Source organism: Octopus sinensis, linkage group LG1, assembly GCF_006345805.1.
Source record: "Octopus sinensis linkage group LG1, ASM634580v1, whole genome shotgun sequence".
In the NCBI taxonomy this organism is placed as follows: domain Eukaryota; kingdom Metazoa; phylum Mollusca; class Cephalopoda; order Octopoda; family Octopodidae; genus Octopus; species Octopus sinensis.
In genome coordinates, this window is record NC_042997.1 from 3,918,441 (window position 1) to 3,939,443 (window position 21,003).

General features: G+C 33.3%; 1 long non-coding RNA gene across 1 annotated transcript; it reads right to left on the reverse strand.

Moving 5' to 3' along the window:
• Positions 1-250: 250 nt before the first annotated feature.
• LOC118766134 lies at positions 251-16,009 on the reverse strand. Its single transcript, XR_005002048.1, has 3 exons — positions 15,789-16,009; positions 9,154-9,157; positions 251-261 (listed from the first exon to the last, which is right to left on the reverse strand). It is a non-coding gene; the product is annotated as an uncharacterized LOC118766134 (long non-coding RNA).
• Positions 16,010-21,003: the final 4,994 nt, after the last annotated feature.

Genomic DNA, 21,003 nt, shown 5'->3' on the forward strand with positions numbered 1-21,003 from the left:
CTATCAACAAGTTTGTCAGTTGTTCGACACCGCTCCTCCAAGATGAGTTCATGAATTTTCCTGGTGTTTTCATTCGTTCGGGAGTGTCACGGTGGCCCTTAATGAAGTTGTTATTCAGGCGACAAGAAACTTTCCCTTAAACGTGTACACTACTCGTAAAGTTGCGCTTTGCTCAAAGCAGCCTATTTAAGCTGAGCGTGACAGATGTTTCGGCTGCCGTTTTCCCACCAGAAAAGAGAATTACCCGGAAGCACGCACTTTCTTCAATTCAGACATCGGAAACATCAAAGAATATGTGAGAAGTACGGCAAAAAAGGAAAAAAAGACATGCCATGTGGCAGCACGACTCCTGTTGGCAGGGGGATTCCCGCATCAAGTGGCTTCTAACTGCGGAAGCCTGAACTACAAGGGCTTGTACCACAGAAAACGTTTCCGGTTACTTTTAGACCCCCGCTCGTATATTAATAGAGAAGATTTATATAGAGTACAAATATAATTAAAAAAATAAGAATGATTATATGGTTTTACATGTCCGACAGCTGTTTCCTGTTTGTGTGAATTACGTAATAACGTTGGCAGATTCAGTTCGTTTAAATTCAAGAATAAGCCACGCACCGTGGATACATTTAAATATCATGTTAAGTTCAAATTCAGGCTTCAAGGGAAGGAGAGACTTGTCTATAAGTGTTTCGGTGTTTAATGTAAAATCATTTAAGTGTTACGAGGTATTTTCTATGTTGTATATCTCATGGTTACAACTGTTACCTCTACATACACTTACACTTCTCACAAACTTACACACATACACACATATTCACACAAATGCGAATATACATAAATTGTCATGCTATATATTGTGTTAAGAACGTAGCAGAGTATACAATAAATCTCGTTCACCATCAAATTTCACCATGTACTGTCCAGTAGACATTTTATACATATTACCATACTTGCATCTGAGATTCTAATATGGAAATGGATAATTGCGGAGAAGCAATTGCAGTGATAGCAAATGAAATCCAGCCTTACTCCTTGTTGTTGACTCCAACCGTTTCCATTATATGCATATATACATGCATACATACATACACAAACACCTAGACAAACACACACACAAAACAAACACACATACATAAAAAGTTAAGATCCAAGGATCAAGGCGTAGGAAGTTATAAAAAAGCAGTAGAATATATGAAAAATATTTCATGAACATATTTAATTGAGTTTATATTTCATGAACATATTTATTTGAGTTTATGTTTCCCTCACACTCCACCAGCTCTGTTCAACTATTGCTTGAAATTGCTCCTCAGATCATCACAAAATAGCCGCCATGTTTCACTATTGGCTGCAATATTTTCACGTGTAAGTACTGCAAATCATGAGTTATCACAGAATATGACAGTGTCCCCAAATGCAAGTGGCCTCCCGACCTTCTCATTGGCCCAATCATTTCTCCGTTTGATATTGGCTGGTCGAAGAAGTGGCTTCTTACTTGATGCTCTGCCGGAGTAGCCAAGCTCGTGAAAATAGCTCATTGCTGTTCTGGGAGTGATATCAAGTTGTTCTGCTTTGACAGTTGTTTTCAAGAGGGATTATATTCCACACGTCTCTTAACAAAGTAAAGACTTCTGTTAGAAGCCCCTAGTCTACCTGGGCGAGGTGATGAGAACTCGTTCTCCTATCTGGTGAACTATATATATATATATATATATATATATATATATATATATATAAAAAAAAGGAAATGAAGAAATGCTGACAAATAATTGAAGTAATTTAAGTAATTTAATTAGGTGAAAGTTCTTTTTACCGGTTGCGCATATATATATATATATATATGTATGTAGGTAGGTAAATAGATAGATATATACATACATACATACACACAAGCGTACATATATGTACATACATACATATATATAAACACATATATTTATATATATATATATGTAGATAAATAAATATATATATATATATATATATATATAATATATATATATATATATATATATATATATAATATATATATATATATATTACGTTCAGCAAAATTTAGATTCAAATAAATATGGTACTTAAGTTAGATGCACCAGATTATTCTTCAGTCAGAAAATAAACTCTACATACCTTAATATTCTTAAAATTTAAATCGACATCTTTGTCTATATTTCTACCTTCTCTATAATGTTATGAATTGATATGAAAATGATGCATTAATGGAAAACCCCTATAAATGGCTGATGATTGCTCATTTAAAAACTATTGTAATACTTACAATATTTAATAAAATTATGTAGCATGAAACAATCGTACCAAATTACCGAAGTTATTCCTGTTTCTTATTTTTGATATATATATATATTTATATATACTCTCAAGAATATATACAGACTTACCCACACACAAAGAGGGAGAGTGAAAGAAGAAGAAGAAGAAGAAGAAGAAGAAGAAAAAGAAGAAGAAGAAGAAGAAGAAGAAGAGGAGGAGGAGGAGAAGAAGAAGAAGAAGAAGGAGAAGAAGAAGAGAAGAAGAAGAAGAAGAAGAAGAAGAAGAAGAAGAAGAAGAAGAAGAAGAAGAAGAAGAAGAAGAAGAAGAAGAAGAAGAAGAAGAAGATGAATTGAATTCCGGCGCGCAAAGTTTTTGGGAGTTGAAAATGTACTTGAGATTCTACTCATCGATTCTAACCAAATACGGAATAGAGGCTTTAGAATTTTGTCAGAAATTAATTCCAAATGACATACCAGATCAAATTATGAAACGGTTTATCATTGAAGGATTAAATTTCATCCTACAAAATACCAAACGGATATCTGGAACTCCAATTCGAAAGAGGTTATTCCCCTCCACCATATTGTAATCTAGTTATGACATACTAGAAATCGAACTATTCGAAAATGCTAGATTGTAATTCGGTGATAACTTTCTTAAATCCCTACTCGCCAACTTGAAACGTTATCTAGAGATGTGTTGCATTGTGTGGTAACAGAATCTGCATAAACATTTGGAGTTTAAGAAATTTGATAACATAAAACACAGTTCCGAATTTGCAATGGAATTCAATGAAAATTATCTACGCTTTCGGCGCATCCAAATCCTGAAAAGGGATACTAACACCGAAACCGACATCTAGTTTAAACTCACAGGCATAAAACAATATCTACTATTTTCTTCATACTATCCAAAACGACTATATAAACTTGAGAAGAAGAATTTGCACCATTTTGTTCAATCATGGTACTCTGAAAAAAAAAGTACCTTTGCAATGACTTCAAAATATATAAGTCGAAATAGAACACTCAATCAATTTAATAAATAACGGGATAGAACGTACAAAAACGATAGACGTCAAAGAATTGCGGAATAAAGAAAACTGGCAGTTACACTTAACACTTTACCCCATATATCAACAGTTCGAGAACCGTGCAAGCATACAGCGTCATCAGTCAGAATGTATCCGTTTTGAAGAAATAAAATGCGAATAGAAAACGCACTCCAAAATTATTAAAAGAAAAAAATAAATTAAGCCTATAGAAATGCTATTTACTAGCTGCAAATTACACACCAAAAATACAATCCCAATACACGGCAAAATTACCCGCCTTGACTTCGGTACCTGCATCAATCTTACGGAAGGTTCCATTTATAAGCTCGAGTAAAGCCAAATATTCATCATAAAAATAAAACATTTCACCTTTGCATTGAGGGACTTAATTCATGTCCTCAATTGCAGCAGATGTAGTGGTGATTACATTGGTCAAACCAGCTTGCATTTGAGAGGAATATTGACATTACACAGCCAATGGGAATCCACAAATAGGAATATACCCACATGTAAACACCTAGATCTCTTTCACGAAATCTAACTTCCAAAATTTTTAATTTTCCTAATATATCAATGCGACAGAAATACTTCAGCCCAATTGCAATTGAATAGGGAATCTGTATTTATTAAGAAATATAAATACCCAGTAACCACAGCTAAATAACCTATGACAGGAGAATGAGAATACTCAAGTTACTCATGAAAAATTACTAGAAAGAGCAGATAAAATTCTAAAGTAGTAATAACAGGCTGCCTTCGATATTCAAAGTCCTAGCTTCAGACTCCTGTTCAATCACAAAATGTATATCCTAAAACACTAGTTGCTGAGATGAACCACGTCGCATTGAATTAGAAGTTTTCTAGTCAAGCTCCTTTTAAGTCTGACATGCAGTTTCACAAACCCCAAACCAACGCTCCATATCATACACACAGACACACACACACACATGCTAACACACACACACACACACGCACACACACACACACACACACACGCGCTAACACACACACACATATGTAGCAGACTTAACATTTGTAACAAATTTATTAATTTACCAAACCAGTTTCGATGATTTCGTTTACGTTCAACGGTAAAAAATGTTTACGAGAGAATGACGGTTAAGGGGAAAATTTGGAGAAACGTGCGTGCTTCAATGGATCAAATTTTCATACAAATTCCATTATTTAACAAGTTTCACAGAGATAGACAATTATACAAATTCAAATTTTCGAATCATTTTATAAGATTTAAATGAGTGGAATTTCAGTAGCAGTCAGTTATGTTAAGATATGATGCAATTTTCAAACTAAAAAATAAATAAAAAGGCCTTTTACAATTCCTGTACTAGTGCATTCCTCATTCCTGGCTTCAATAATGAGAACTTGAATTGGTTTAATCTTGAAGCGCTTTGTATGCCACCGCCTCACCACGTTACTTACTAAGGTAAGTACATATATTAAGACTACTAAGCACGCACTAAAATCAGATTAATCAATTAATCGATTGCATGGATTTTTAACGAAAATTTCACATACATATACTTTTAGTTTGTACGAATTTTATCCCTAGAATAAGCACTAAAGCCCACATCAATGGACGCTCTGCTTACATTTATACGCTGCTGGACAAAATCTTAAGACCATTGAAAAGACCGCTGAAATCAACGCCTTGCAGACGGATATATATATGAATATTTTATAGATTCATAATTGGCAAATAGCAAAAGATATGCAAAAGGATACGTTTAACATTTAATGAAGAAAATATGCATTGTATGAAATTGAACAATATTTTTCCACATCAAAGATTTTACGCCATGACAATAAAAAGTTTAAATCTGGAATAAAGTCTATAAATTCTGGCATTTATATTGAAGCTTCCGCTTTTGTTAACAACTGCCGTTTGGTTTATTTTGAACCTGATAGGATTGTAGAGCTCCAGGAAAAGGTCTTTTTCAATGTGCAATATCGAGTGAAATTGGTCGCAGTAAATTGGTCGCCATTTTTATCCTCTTAAAGGAAACGGTTATTTAGGAAAGTTAGACCAAAGAAAACGGAAAGTTAGGAAAGACACTTGTCTATCATCAAACCAAGTTAATGATGCAGGATGTAGCTCAGACGATATTTTAGAAATATGACGACATTCTAAAATGCTAAAAGTCTATAGTAACCCGTCTTCTTCTACGCCAGAAACCTACCCGCTTTGAATGCTTAGAATCACCAAACCTGGGACGTTCACAACTGGAAGAAAGTGTTATTCTCGGAGGAGAAACATTTCAACCTTCATGGTCCTGGTGGTTTCAGAAGATATTGGAATGTTGTAGCTATTCAACCGTAAACTTTTTCAATGAGACAAAGTGGTGGAGATTATATCATGTTGTGGGGTACTTTCTCGTACACAGAAACTATAGATCTTATGTTTGTTCAGGGGCGTCAAATAGCAGTCGGTTATGTTGGTATATTGAAGCGGTCATGACTCTTAACAGAAGGTCCTCGTTTATATTTAGTAAAGTAGATTTATGTACCGTATATTGTTACAATCGATAATGATCACAAGCAAAAAGATTTCTTAAGAAAGAATATCGTTCATCTTTTGAATCATCCTCCATGTTATTCTGACCTAAACTCCATCGAAAATTTTTAGGGATCTGTGGCAAGAGCCGTCTACAAAAATTGGACGCAATTTGAGATTGTGGATGCTCCTCGCCAAACAGCCTTTCTTTCATCGCGTAACATTCCGGACAACTTCCTTGAAACACTTGTGTCGAGTATGCCACAACGAATCTGTGAACGGTGGAGTTACTAAGTTTTAAGACTCCTTCTTTACTATCTATTAATTGTTTTCAATTGCTATTTGCAGGGACCTTCAACTTTTGGGTACTTGTAATACAATGCATATTTTGTGTTTAAATGTTAAACATTTCTTTAAGTTGTCGTATATAATTTTCTCTTTGCCAATAATGAATCTATGCTGAAAAATAGACGAATAAATTGGTCTGCAAAAAGTTCATTTTCACAAGTTTTCACTGGTCCTAAGATTTTCTCCGGCATTGTATCATGAATAATAATGCAAACGACGTTAAAATGTCGCATATATTTTCTTCGGAAATAAAGTGACATATCCCTGAAGGAACATTATTAATAAGAGATATCTTTAAAGCAATGTTTTACCCTGTCAAGTATCTCATATATCCTATATATGTATATACTACATTAAATATGTAACTAATTTTCAATGAAAATATATTTGATACAATGTGATGCGTCAAGATACTTTGTTTATCTATATAATATCATATAATATACTTTAGTGGTTCTTTAGTCTTATATTCTAATTGCGTGGGGATAGTGTGTAGATGTCAGTAGATGTTCAACTACAGTCCAAACTATATTTGATTATAGATTGAATCGTAGTGATATTAATATATGATAGCAATATATGAAAATTTAAAAATACAGAAATATTGCATTCTTAGTTACATTTGTGTATAAATTTCTGAGCACTTCAATTAATGGATCGTAATGATGGGAATTTTAAATCAAAATAAATCAAATGGTAAAACAGCTGAATGAAGTTCGTGATAGTAATACAGTGTAATTTCAAATTTCTGTTTACAATAATTAGATTCGCATATTGATTTATTTCATTTTTCATCAGAAGCATATATATGTAGTTTCGAATTTACTACATCAGACATACGAATCCCAATAATATGAAAAAAAATTTAATATAAAACATGAATATATATGGAAACATAGATATAAATTTGTTTTCAACGTAAGACTGCTACATACATAAAACATTAGTGTGACGTAAATGAGATATATTTACAATTTTACTACCAAACTCAAATAATATGTTATCAAAATTATAGTCATAATTGTTGCTGACGTTTATCCTAAGGCCAAAACAGACTGAGCTCAGTTATCATAAAACGCATTATAAAATTTCTCGCTTAAAATATACTGAAAGAAAATAAGATATTGTATTATACATGTGACTGTAAAGGATTTCCTGCCCAATCAGTATGGAGGGCGCTTACAATTATTGGAATAAGAGGAAAGGCGCGAAAAGTGGCCACCTGCTGAATGGAAGAAGTAACAGAAAATCATACGAGCTATGGAGGGATAGAAGGAAGTTTTGCAGGAAACCAAAGGATAAAGAACAGTGTTTTTGGCCATATTTGCTAGACCATCAAAGTGAGAGTGTTATAGTTAAGGGTCTAAACACCAGATTATCTTTGGATAACGTTTGATTATATAAATCCCTCCTGGTGGAATCTCCATTCACCTTAGAATCAGTCTCTTCTAGTTGTTATCAATTACGCACACAAAGACACACACACACATACACCACACACATATTCACACACACACGCAGTGATACGTACATACATACATATATATACATATAAATGCATAAGTGTGTGTACATATATCTATGTACATACGAATAGAAGCAGGTATGACAATTTCGCGTTTATATATGTATATATATATCTATATATATATACACATAGAGAGAAAGAGAGAGAGAGAGAGAGAGAGAGAGAGAGAGGGAGATTTCACAAAACGAAAACAAAAGACGAAGACAGTTGGTGTAGACAACAAGATATGTATTAGTATAACGCTCGGGAAGTGAAAATGTCTTTAAGGTTTCGAGCCTGCGCTCTTTCACATAAAGGGATACAGAAAGAAACAAGGAGAGAAAATAAAGAATGGGTAGTGGATAGCGATCTATCATGATTTATGTATATATATATATATATATATATATATATATATTATATATATATATATATATATATATATAATCATTGAGGTCGGCTAGCTGGCATATTCCGCCGAGGTTGATTTTAACTTTAATCTTTCGGTGTCGATTAAATACGTATGAGTTACACACTGCTGTCGCTGTAACCGACTTATTCCCCCTCTTTGCCTCCTCTTTATGTCGACCTCTCTGTGCAATTAAGAAATATATTTATATACTGTTTTGGCATTTAATTTGCCGCCGTTTTTTAAATCAAAATTTTTAAAAAGAGTTTAATAAAAAGTGTAACAACTAATTAATCAACAATTATTCAGCCTTGTTGTTTACAAATTCTTCCCAACGTCCAATAAGATTGTCAATAACTAGTTGGTAGAAACCACCTGATTTCGACTCGAAAAATTGATCCAGCCAATCTCTTATTTCTGCATCAGTATTGAACGAATCCCAACGCATAACATTTGAAACAGATTGAAAGAGATGGAACTCCGTTGGTACCAAATGAGGAGAGTACGGATGCTGTGGCAGCCCGTTCCACTCATTCGTTTGAATGGCTTCCTCGGTCATATTGGCGATATGAGGGCGGGAGTTGTCGTGCAGAAGAAGAACTCCATGATGCCGATTAGGTCCTTTGTTTTTAATAGCCCTGTTCAGTTGTCCCAACTTTTTCTGTTCAAGCAATTCGTAATGGATAATCCCATTCCAGTGCCCACCATACGCTCAAAATCGTTTTACGCGGACGAAGATCTTGTTTCACGCGTGGTTTCATATCGATGTACAAGCACCATTTTTCGTTGCCAGTAACGATTCAGTAAAAAAACTGTTGCTTGCGTCCATGAGTTGAGTGGTGACGAGCATGCAAACCAGCGGAAATTGTGGCTCGTTGATTGTTGTTTTTGTCACTTAAAGCATGTGGAACCCATGCTCCATTTGGACCTTTCCCATCGAGTGAATATGCTTCTTTATAGCAGTTTAGGAGCATTCCATTCTCTCTGCCAGTTCCCTTGTCGTCTGACGAGAATTTTCGTGCAAAATTTGGTTTAATCGCTCTTCATAGAACTCAACTGAACGGCCAGAACGAGGTGCGTCTTTGAGGTCAAAATTTACATTTTTGAATTTGGCATACCTATCATGAGCGGTTCTTTCATCTATGGCACCCTATCCATACACATCACAAATGTCACGAGCAGATTTTGTAGCCTTGGAACCTTGATTAATTGCGAAAAGAAGGATGTGTCGCAAATGCTCGTTTTTCTTAACTTGAAATTCCATTTTCATGATCTGAAAATAGATAAAAATTAACTAAAATTAAGTAGAAAAAAACAAAACATATTCCAAAATGATTCAAAAGTAGAATTCTCAAAAAAAAAGTTAGATTCCAAAGTTTAAAACGGTGACAAATTAAAAAAACAAAAACCCCGGCTGGAACTTATTTGCCAGCACAATATATATACACACACACTCACACACACATGCGTACATTCATATTTGTATATACGTTTGTGTGTGGCTGGGTGCAGTTGAGTATGTGTTTATATATACATATGTGTGTATGTGTGTGTGTGTTTGTGTGTGCGTACCTGTTTACCTGAATGTCGTCCCCTTAGGTTTGTATGAAAAGCTGACTTTCCTATGGATTCTTTCATAACATTTTCATATCATCTGCTATCTTCATGAGAGTATGTATTACGTAATAGAAGTGAATGACCTGACGGTGATGCTTTCATTACATTGCTTATTTTGTCGTTCCACATATTGCCGGGGCGTTAGTATTGTACATGAACAAATCCCTTCAGATAACGCTAAACTATTCAATGAATTCAATAAAAACGAATATCATTGCCGGCTTGTTATTTATTCTGCTAAGCAACACTATCAGTGTTGAGAGGTGATTTGTATTTTCAATCGCTGATTCTTCACTATAACTTCTAAAATATTTCAGAATATACGATTATACGCTGCTGATTAAATTTTAATTACGTAGTCACTAAAATGATTACAGTCAACAATGCTACAGTAAATAAACGCAAACAGAGCTATTGACAGTATCGTTATTTAATGTTTACAAAGAAAATTCTTAACTGACAGTATTTCGTTTTTGTACTTCTTGGTCATACAATTACCGACTCATAACTGCATACTCACAATTGTGCATGCAAAAACAACACACTCAGACACACCAATGCACACACACACACACACACACACACATACACACACACACACCCTTATTATATACATATGCTACGTCATATATGGTTTCTCTATAGCATCAAATAAATTCACTTTTTTTTCTTAACGTAACAAATTTCTTCTCTTAATTTGCAAATAATTATATGTTCGTTTTTCTGCTTGATATGAATCTGATAAGATATTTTCTATGCATATCTTAAATTTTTCGCTAGGATTTATTCGATTGCCATCTTAAATAAAATTGCTTTCATCTCAAAAAAATTGCAATTAGCATTCTTTCAAAGATATCTCGAAACTAACCTCTTAATCAATGTCTTTCATTGAATATCTAGTGATTCGTATAATACGTTCTGTTCTGAACTAAATATTAAATATTGCCTGTGGCAACTATTGTTGAAAGTAAATTACGGTAAAGAAAGGTTTCGTCTTAATTCAGCATATTTGCTACGCCTACTTCTTTCCCCAAGGCGGACATTCATCGATTACCTCCCTTCTCGTCTTCTTTTTTTTTCTTCAATAATGTACAATTATGACCCACTCTTTCACAATTTCTCACTAATTCCCCAGTGCTCTGTCACTGTCTCCTTTTGTACTTTTAGCTAATGTTTCTTTATATGTATGGTTGTGTGTGAACGGATGTTATCGAGTTTGTTGCATGTGTGTTTGTGTGTGTGTGTATGCCAATTATAATGAATGTTGACTATATTTTCTATCCGTACAATCTTGTCTGTTTACTCTTATTTCATTTGCGATTTTCGTCAGAAATCAGGCAGAGTGTTCTAAGGCATCACGTATTGCTACCTTTACTAATGATGAAATTCTCAATTGAATTGCCTTGTTAGACAATCAGTACTGGTCAACATTGAGAATTTATTATTTGATTGTCAAGAGATGACAATAAATTGAAATGCTTGAAACGCAAATGAGAACGTAAATATCACTTGTGTGTGGTCACATTGCCAAAACTTTAAAATACAAAAAGAGGGAAGTTGCCAACAGACAATTGAATTATTCTATTCACAATTTTTTTTCTAGTTTTCCACCTATTTGTTTTTTGTTACTCATATATTTACAGTCTTACAATTTTTTCTTTACTGTTTTCCGTCTATTCAGGCTTCTTAATATTTTTTTGTTAAAAATTTAATCTTTATTCTAATAATCTATATTTTCTGATGCCACTTCTTTTCTGTTTTCCATTTTTGTATTTTCTTGTCAATAATTATTTCGATGTATTTTGTACTTCTCCATAACTTTATTTTTGTTTTGGTTATTATGAGATTTATTGAAAATTTATTCCGAATATGCATATGCGATACGAATATGCATAAATGATTGAGTTCACCTGTATAATAATTCGTCGTTTATATTGGAATAATTTTCATTTATATTGACTTGATGTGTCAGTGCTTCACATTGAGTCGGATACTATCCATATTACATATTTATTAAGACCATAATCTAAGTATACAACTCATAATTCATAGTTTACCTTGTAAGAAATATATTTCGCGCGAGGTCTGATCAATAAATTTTCGAACTGTTGCCATAGTAACGAAGGTATAAAATACAGAGTAAAGCCGTTTGACAAAGATTGACCTTGAAATCGTCTCTGCAGGTATCCTTAATTTTCACGTTCTACTTCACTTACGCTGTTTACAGCAATGCTTGGATGGACAGTGTGTAGTGTGTGATCGTCGCGTTGACCATGACAGAAAATGTTGTCATTAGAATACCTGCTCAGATGCCAACACAAAGCTACAGAATGTGTACGGAGATGTGTGTATGAGCCGCCCACAAGTGTACTAGTGGTTCAGACGTTTCCAAGATAACCGAAAAGATGTCGATATTGACGAATGTTTGAGAGACCCACAACCAGCAAAAGTGATAACAACATCACTGATGTGCGTGCAGCTATGAGGGGAAATCATCGAATCACCATCCATAAGTTTTCACAGGATGTGCAGAAAAGTTGCGGCTCAGTTAAATCCTTTATCACTGAAGATTTGGGTGTGACACATGGGTCTACCAAGTTTGCGCGACAACTGCTCTCAGCTCAGCAAAAAGACACTTGGGTTTCAAGTGCACAAGATTTTCTTGATTGTGTCGAGAACAATGGAAATTGTTTAATAACTTTGCATAGGCCCTTAGGATGATATTGCATAGCTTTTGTGAAATGCTACACACGCTAATCCGGTCACTCTGTGCCAAGCGAGTTTTCTCTGCGTGTTTTAGCATCGTTAGGATGACTCCGGATACTTATTCATCAGACCACTTCCAAGTTTGATCAAATATAACAAAATTGTATTAACTGCTAGAAACATTTCCACAATTATAACAGGTAAACTTATAATTCATTCGTGAATACTGCCAATCATCAATTGATATCCATTTCAGTTTTTAACAGGAAAGAGTATTCTAAATTACTTATGAAAGTTACTTCACTGCAAAATTAAGGCAGTGACCCGGCAGAACCTTGAATGCGTAGAAAAAATGCGTTGATTTATTTGTTTCAACTAAAATGCATTCAAACTGGATCTTATATTCTCAAGGTGGGTGGAATTTATTACCTGTGATGTAGTTGGTTTCATGGAATTAGCTCACACTCATCTCTGACAATTATTGGTGCTGTACCTAAGACCGAAGCTGTTATTTTACATGGAAATTAGTAGAATATAGCTGGTAAAATTTATATATTTTCAGATGAGAAAGCACACAGTTATAATTTTCATACTGTAATCCATAAATATGTATATGTATGTGTATGTGTGAGTGTATGTGTGTGTGCGTGTGTGTGTGTTTGCGCGTGTGTGAAGACAAATACTAAGGAATTAAATGAAACAGACATCTTAGAGATAGACCTTTGAAATACGAAACTACAAAATATGCGTATTTTGATATTAATAAAAAATTCATAGATATATAATAAGCTGTGCTCCATCATGGCCCCCGTCATATGAATGAAATAAGTAAATGATATTTGGGGAAGCAAAACGGAGTCATAAAAACATGAAGATTGCCTGTAAGTGGAATGTAGTTGGACTTGCAGGAATTTCTATATTGTAGGTATAATGAAAGCTAAAATCTCAAAATACAAATAGACACAAATTGAAGTATATTTTAGTTATTTAGTTACTACGAAACTTAGCATTTTCACAGCATAATCGAGGAGTGAATACAAGTTTATGGTGAATTAAATCTTTAATTTTATATGTATCTATATATATATATATATATATATATATTATATATATATATATATATATATACATATAAAATTTTAGATTTAATTCACCATAAACTTGTATTCACTCACCGATTATACTGTGAAAATGCTAATAATATGTTACATTACTCGATAGTCAAGATAAAACTCTGAGTTTCAGATGCTGAAGTGGGAATCTACGACATCTCTTCGGTTAATATTGAGGTCTCTTTCTTTCTTTTGTTATCTTACCGTTTCATCAATAAATAACCTCCCGGACGACGTTATTCTCAACTAAGAGCTTATACGGCCTTTTTGGATTATCGCCTAACATCGGTTGAGGACTCTCACACACAGAAGAATTTAATATGGATGCATATCACATAGATTATTCTATGAAAAAGATAGCGTTTTCAAATAGCCAGATAACCGAAGAGATGTCGTGGATTCCCACTTCGGCATCTGAAACTCAGAGTTTTATCTTGACTATCGCGTAATGTAACATATTATTGTATAGATAAATTTTCTCTATTTACATAATATTGAGGTCTCTTTCTTACTTTTGTTATCTTACCGTTTTATCAATATATATATATATATATATATATATATATATATATATATATATATATATATAAATGGTGTGTTTGTAATCGATATGAGTCCGTTTAAACAGTCCAGTTTTTTTATGTTTCACCAGTGGTGGATTAAAACTACTGAAGGACGTCTACTATCGCAATCTTCGATATCATCATCATAGTTTTAGTCTTCGATGTCAACATTGCCACCATCATCATCACCACCATTATCATCATCACCTTCATGTGTAGCATGTTGACTAACATAATCGTAGCTATACCATTTTAAATACAGTTTCTTCCAATCCATTTTCTCCTCATTCAACATTCACTAGCAAAAGACAAGTTGCCCTTGCCAATGGTTATATGAATGTATTTGCAATACCTAATAGTTACCCATCGCTTTCCTGAAAGCTAAATCCTTTTTCAATTTCCCATTCTACCATTATTTAAAATGAAATACGTTCTAACTCCGAGACTTTGAGACTTTGAATAATTGAAAAATAGTTTTTATATTAAGAAACTTTTAATTGAATAATTATTGAAACTTTGGCTGATTTTTTAAGCGGCGGTACCTGTAGGAAATAGAAAGAATATGAAATGGGAAAATTTCCTCGGTTGCAGGATTTGTTTCCTTTCAACACTGTTGTTCATTCTTTTATATCATATAAATATTACATTGGCATTTGAAATTATAAATTTCGTCTGCAAAAAATTAAATTAGCAAACTAAATGTTAAATGCTTTTATATTACCTTTCTCTTATATTTGAAATAACCTTAGTTTTAATAAATAAAATTTATATACCAAATGTTAAAACTTCCATTTTTTATTACTTCATGCCATTATACCTATAGCCGCTGAATACAATGCCCTGAAATTATAATAGGTAGGAATATATATATTTAGAAAATCTAAAGAGAAAAATACAAAACTTGCTAAGCATGGTTAATCATATGTAAAACTGGTGCAAGTATACTGTTTATTTTGTATATAAAAATACCCATGTACGATATTTTTCTACATATATTTTAATCACCAGACTAAAGATTAATTACCTTCTTATTGCATTACGCCAACAATTTCAAATAATTTCATCTATAATACATAAATTTAATCTATACTATAATGGAGAAAGCTGTTTATTAATTAGGTAAGTAAAATTACTAAAAGTACGAAAAGATAGCAATTATTAAAGGGTTGACCACCTGGAAGTATTTTTATGTTCTAAACAATTATATATAACCTTAAGTTCTCAAGTTTAATTAAATTTTTGTAAATTTAAATATTCACTGCATCCAATTCATCACAGATTGAAACATTCATTGCATTCCCTGCGGAGTATTTTATTTTCATTGGCAAATTCTGTCACTTTCTCTTTCAAGACTTAAGTCGCTATTAATGTACACGTCATGCAAAACATTATTTATTGAAGTGAATTTCTTTTTAGAATACACGTATAATTTTTGAACGCTTGATAGCTGCCTGAAGAACTTAGAAAGTTGGGTAATTAGTATTAGAAGACGAGGAGAAAAACCTTACCGACAAGTACACGAAACTTCCACATTATTCACAGTTTCCGAACACAACTTCAAAAGTGACACACACACACCAGTGCACACTCGCGCACACACATAGATACACATACACACATATGAAAGGTAATGAATGTCTGTTTGCGCGCGTGTGTGTGTGAGTATTTGTGTGTGTGTGTGTTGTTAACTGACTAAACTTCGTGCTACATCACTTTTGTGAAGTCTTGTCAGTGAAGAGGTCACGGTTTTAAAGAGAAGAAAATATGATGACACAAATGAAGTTTTAATGTTAAAGTGAAACTAACGGTATTTGTGTTCGTAAATAGTTTACCAACATCTTCCATGCTGCAATTGTTGTTGTTTCAGCATACGATTTCAGATCAAGTTAAATGCTATGCAAGCACATCTCCGTAATTTTTTTTTAATCACTGTAGATAAATGCCGGTATTGACCATCTGAAGCGCTCTAATATTTTAATTTCTAAACAGAAACAATCGGAGGCAGGGAGTGGGTTTGCAAAAAAATTCATAATTTCTCTTTTTTTTCTTTTTTCTAGCATATGAATGTATTTGTGGGGAAAATATTGAAGAGCATCAAAACATGCGAGAGTGATACAGAAACGAGGAGGGGTGACTTTGTATGTGCCAGAAACACCAGCACAGTCACCTCTAAATCACTTTTCCCTCTGAAAATATTCACAATATTTTTTGTTTTTTTTCCCGAAAATGCTCTTTCCGTGGTCTGGAAGAGCAAAAAAAATTGGCCAAAATATGTCCGGATTTGGATGATGAGGGTGTGAAGCGTTTTCACAGTTCTGTTCATACAAAGATACTCCCATCAAAACCATCATTTCGAATGCAGTCGTTTTAACGATCCTGGAAAACATATACCCCACAAATTACTTTATAATCTTAATATATGCCGTTTGAAAGGAGTTTGTATAAATTTCCATTAAAAGAAATCCATAGTTATGGAGGGGAAAATGCCCTCCCCCCGCAAAAATTATTTCCCATAACTCCCTATATACTATCAAACCACAGCATCTAAGTTGTATTTGTAGAAAATTTTGTTAAAATATATCCGTTTTCCTGGATGTTATGAGGCAACAATTTCAGGGGCGTAAACACCTGAAGCAATTCCCTTTTATTTATACGTTTTTTTCATTTCATGGTTATTTCATTCATTCTTTGCTATGTTGTCTCTCTCTCTCTCACACTGCAAAACTTACAGACGTACTGCTGAAGTGAAATCTCTATATTTCTTTGAGGGGTAGTTAAAACTTGACAAACTGTTTCTCTCTGTGTTGTTGGGCTACCGTGATGTTTGTTCAAAAAAGAGAGATTGTGACTGTGATAAAATAAGGAATGCAATATTTACTAAGCAAGGGCGAACTATTATACAAGGACATAATTAGACGTAAAATATAAAAATTATTAGACATGGGAATTAAATGTGTAAATATTTTCATGTGGCTAGCAGAAAACCACCAAGAGGACGGTCTTTCTTCTAGTATACATAATAAAGAAATCTGTTGGTTAACTACGTGTGACAACAATGATGTTTCCTTATTTAAAAAATAATCGGATTTTTTCGGTTTGAACGGCAGTTTTTTCTAGCGGTGTCATATGAATTTGTCACACATAATTATGACCCTAGAATCGATCTATTGCATTTCAATCTCTTTTAGGGTTAGGGTTAGGGTTAGGGGTGGTGGAAGGGTATCTTTTTTCTTCACAAATGTAAATAAACACAATCTGTTTCTTAAACGAGGGACATATTCATACGGCACAGAACGCTTTTTAACTCCATAGAAGTCACTGATTGGCTGAAATTGCAGAAATTGAAGAAAAGGAACAACAGATAGCTTACAAACTATAGAATTTTCTCAATAAAGCCAAGAGAAAAAGATGTTTTATAAACACATTCTACCAGTATACGAAGTTTAAAATTTTTTAGTTACCTAGAAATTGTGTTAAAAACTGCCGAAAAGATCCAAATAAATCTTTTGCAAATACACATATTTAATTCTTTCTAATTTTAGTATAAGGCCAGTAACATGGAGACAGAGTATAAATTGACCTCAAGACTTGATTCTTGCTTTAATTTATCGACTCCAAAGGCTCGGGGAAAATTAAACTAAGGACATAAAGAGCCAAAAGCAATGCCGCTAATCACATTGTATCTTCTAACAGTTCAACAATCTCCCCCTTAATCTACATATCTTAATGTATGTCACATTTGATATAGTAAAAATTTATAATGTTGAGCTAATATTTCAACATTAAAATATTGTCTTTCTAACTTACTGAATTTTGGCTGCTATTCCTTAGATTTGTGAATAAATGCTTGTTTCTTAATGAAATATGTGGTAGTAAATGCCGACGGATGGTCTATAATACATTTGTCAACAACAATAACGTGCGATGTCAGTGAAATAACTGAAAAAAAGATTCCATACTCATAGAATATTTTAAATGATATGTTTCAGAAAATGTTTATTTATTTTCTCAAAAGAAGATTCCATATTATTCGTCTTTTTTTAAAATTTCACATTTTGTGTATATCAACGAATATTGAAGTGGAAAAGTGTATAATGAACTTCGAAACAGCATTATTCACTGTTTTGCAGACTGTAATTTCTTTTGTAAAATAGATAAGTCAACTAAAAAAATAATAGTTTCAAGTGATAGAAGGAAATGCATCCAATAAATCAAGACTAGTTTAAAAGCAGAACCAATTCTACTGACTGAAATCTCTTGTAAGTCAGCCGCCATGTTCATTATATTTGCTATACTTCTAGTCTCCTACGGTAAAACTTCACTAAAAATAAAATACAAATCATACTCATAATGTTACATATGAAAATTCAGTGAATACTAAATCAGGTGGCCCACTCGGTTCCCGAGGTGGCAAGCAACAAGATTCTATGCAGTATTTATTTCGAATTTCTGCAATCCGAGTTCAAATTACGCTGAAGTCAGTTTGAAATATTTTCTTCTATCGAAATCAATAAAAGTAGGTACTTGTACACGACCGTGATCATACAGATATCATGGACCATATAATTTCCGGCATTTTCTCTTCTACTTTTGTTTTTGAGCTGCAAAACCACATTGGTTTATATGAGTGGCAGACTTACTCTATCACCCGATGTAACCTAATACTTGGGTGTTGCATATTGATGTTAATGGCGTTGCGTCTCACACTTACAAAAACAAGAAAGCAATTAGTTGAAAGTGATAATTATTTAATTGTGACAGAAGGACAGACAGTAAGACACGGTGCATGCCACGAAGCGGTTTATCACTCGTATTATCATAAAGCGCATTAATACACATTCAAAATGACTATGGCTATGATTGTATACGTTGTTTGGCCATATATATATATATATATATATATATATATATATATATATATATATATATTATATATATATATATATGAATTTTGTGTTTGAATAAGTTATCAACTCTACTCAAAGCCTAAGTGGATCTGAACGCTATGAAGTTAATTGATACATATGCACGTGTTTTCTTTTTTCATTACTATAGAGCGTGTGAAAATATATTTCTTTATTGCCCATAAGGGGCTAATCATAGAGGGGACAAACAAGGACAGACAAATGGATTAAGCCGATTACATCGACCCCAGCGCGTAACTGGTACTTATTTAATCGTCCCCGAAATTTCAACTCAGAACGTAACAGCAGACGAAATAGCGCTAAGTACTTCGCTCGACTTGCTAAAGATTCTACCAGCTCGATCGATAGATATCGGTTTCAAGTTTAAACGAAGGCCATATATTTCAGGAGAGGGTGAAAGGTGATTACATAGACCTAAGTGTTCAACTAGTATTCATGTTAGCGTTTCTAAATCAATGAAATACAAAGTTGTCCTCGACGGTATTTGAATATTCAGAACGTAAATACGATGAACAATAATCTAAACACTAGAGCCAAAGACGTTACTATTACATGATTGCATCTACTACTAGAAAACGTGAAAATACATCCTATAGATGTCAACCTGCCCTCCACATTAAAAATGTTTCAAAACTCCACAGGGGTCACACCAACAATACTAAAAGTTCTTTATAGCTATTCCTAAATATATGCCCGGTATGTCACTGTACATGCTTGATCATTTGCGATATATCAGTTATCATCAACTCAAGAGTAATAAACACCATATGTAAAACTTCATTCCTGCTGCTGTGCTCACCTTGTAATTTACATTCCATTCCTGCACTTCTTGATTTTAACTGCCTCTAAAATACGCAGCCCATACACCTATTACGCGACGCATCCATGATTTACATAAATAACACATATAAAATGGCGCCTTTTGACAAAATTTTAAACCAAATGTAACACGTACAATTTTAACAAGTAAAATGTATACTTGCAACTAGCTTCTAAACACATTTTACATAGAAGCATATATAACTTCATATAATTCAGGGTGCATGAACCCAAAGAAATTAATACACGTATATTGTAATGCATTAAGGAGTTATAATAACGTAATTATCCTTGCAATATAAATTATTTGATAATTGTATTTATGAAAGATATGTGTAGAGTATCTGATATCAATCTCAAATCATCTGAAATAATTTGCAGGATGTAATTCGTTGAAACATGCATAAGCGCACCTGAAACACAGCCGTTCGGGTTGTTGCTTAACAATTTATCAATTAAAATAATAGTATATTTGAACACTTGCAAATTTACATAATGACATAATACATCAGAGCATACCGTTATGAAATGTCACTTAAATTTATTTTTCTCTTCTTATGTTTATTACAAAATGTAGGAATCTGTAAATTATTTTTTGTTACGTTTCAGAGGAAATCATTATATAGCATATCCTGCAAATGGATATCGCCTGTATTATTCATTGTCTAGAAAATTTCTTTGAAATGTACATGATCGAAGTTATCGTGAGAATTTGATTATGCAATTTATCATGTAAAAATTTATCGGCGTCTTCCAGTTCTGTTTGAATTCCAAACGTCAACCGGTGCATAAGCATATACAATCTACTTCAAATATTCATCTCTCATTACAAGTAAATGATCGATTTTCGCCTTTCCTTCTCTTTCTTTCATTGTCACCTTAACCAGCGGCTTTTTCTGTGGGCACTTATCCATATACTATGAATAACGAACGGATCAATTATGCCGCACTTCATATCAAATATGATTATCGAATACGTGAAATTCGAATAACAAGATGCAAGCTGGTAGTAGTTACAATAATATATATGTGTGTGGGTGCGTGCGTCTGTATATATACGTATATATGATGGATATTTCTATACATATATGTATACGTATATGTATATATGTATAGGGAGTTTACGAATGAAACAAAAGACGAAGACAGGTGGTGTACAA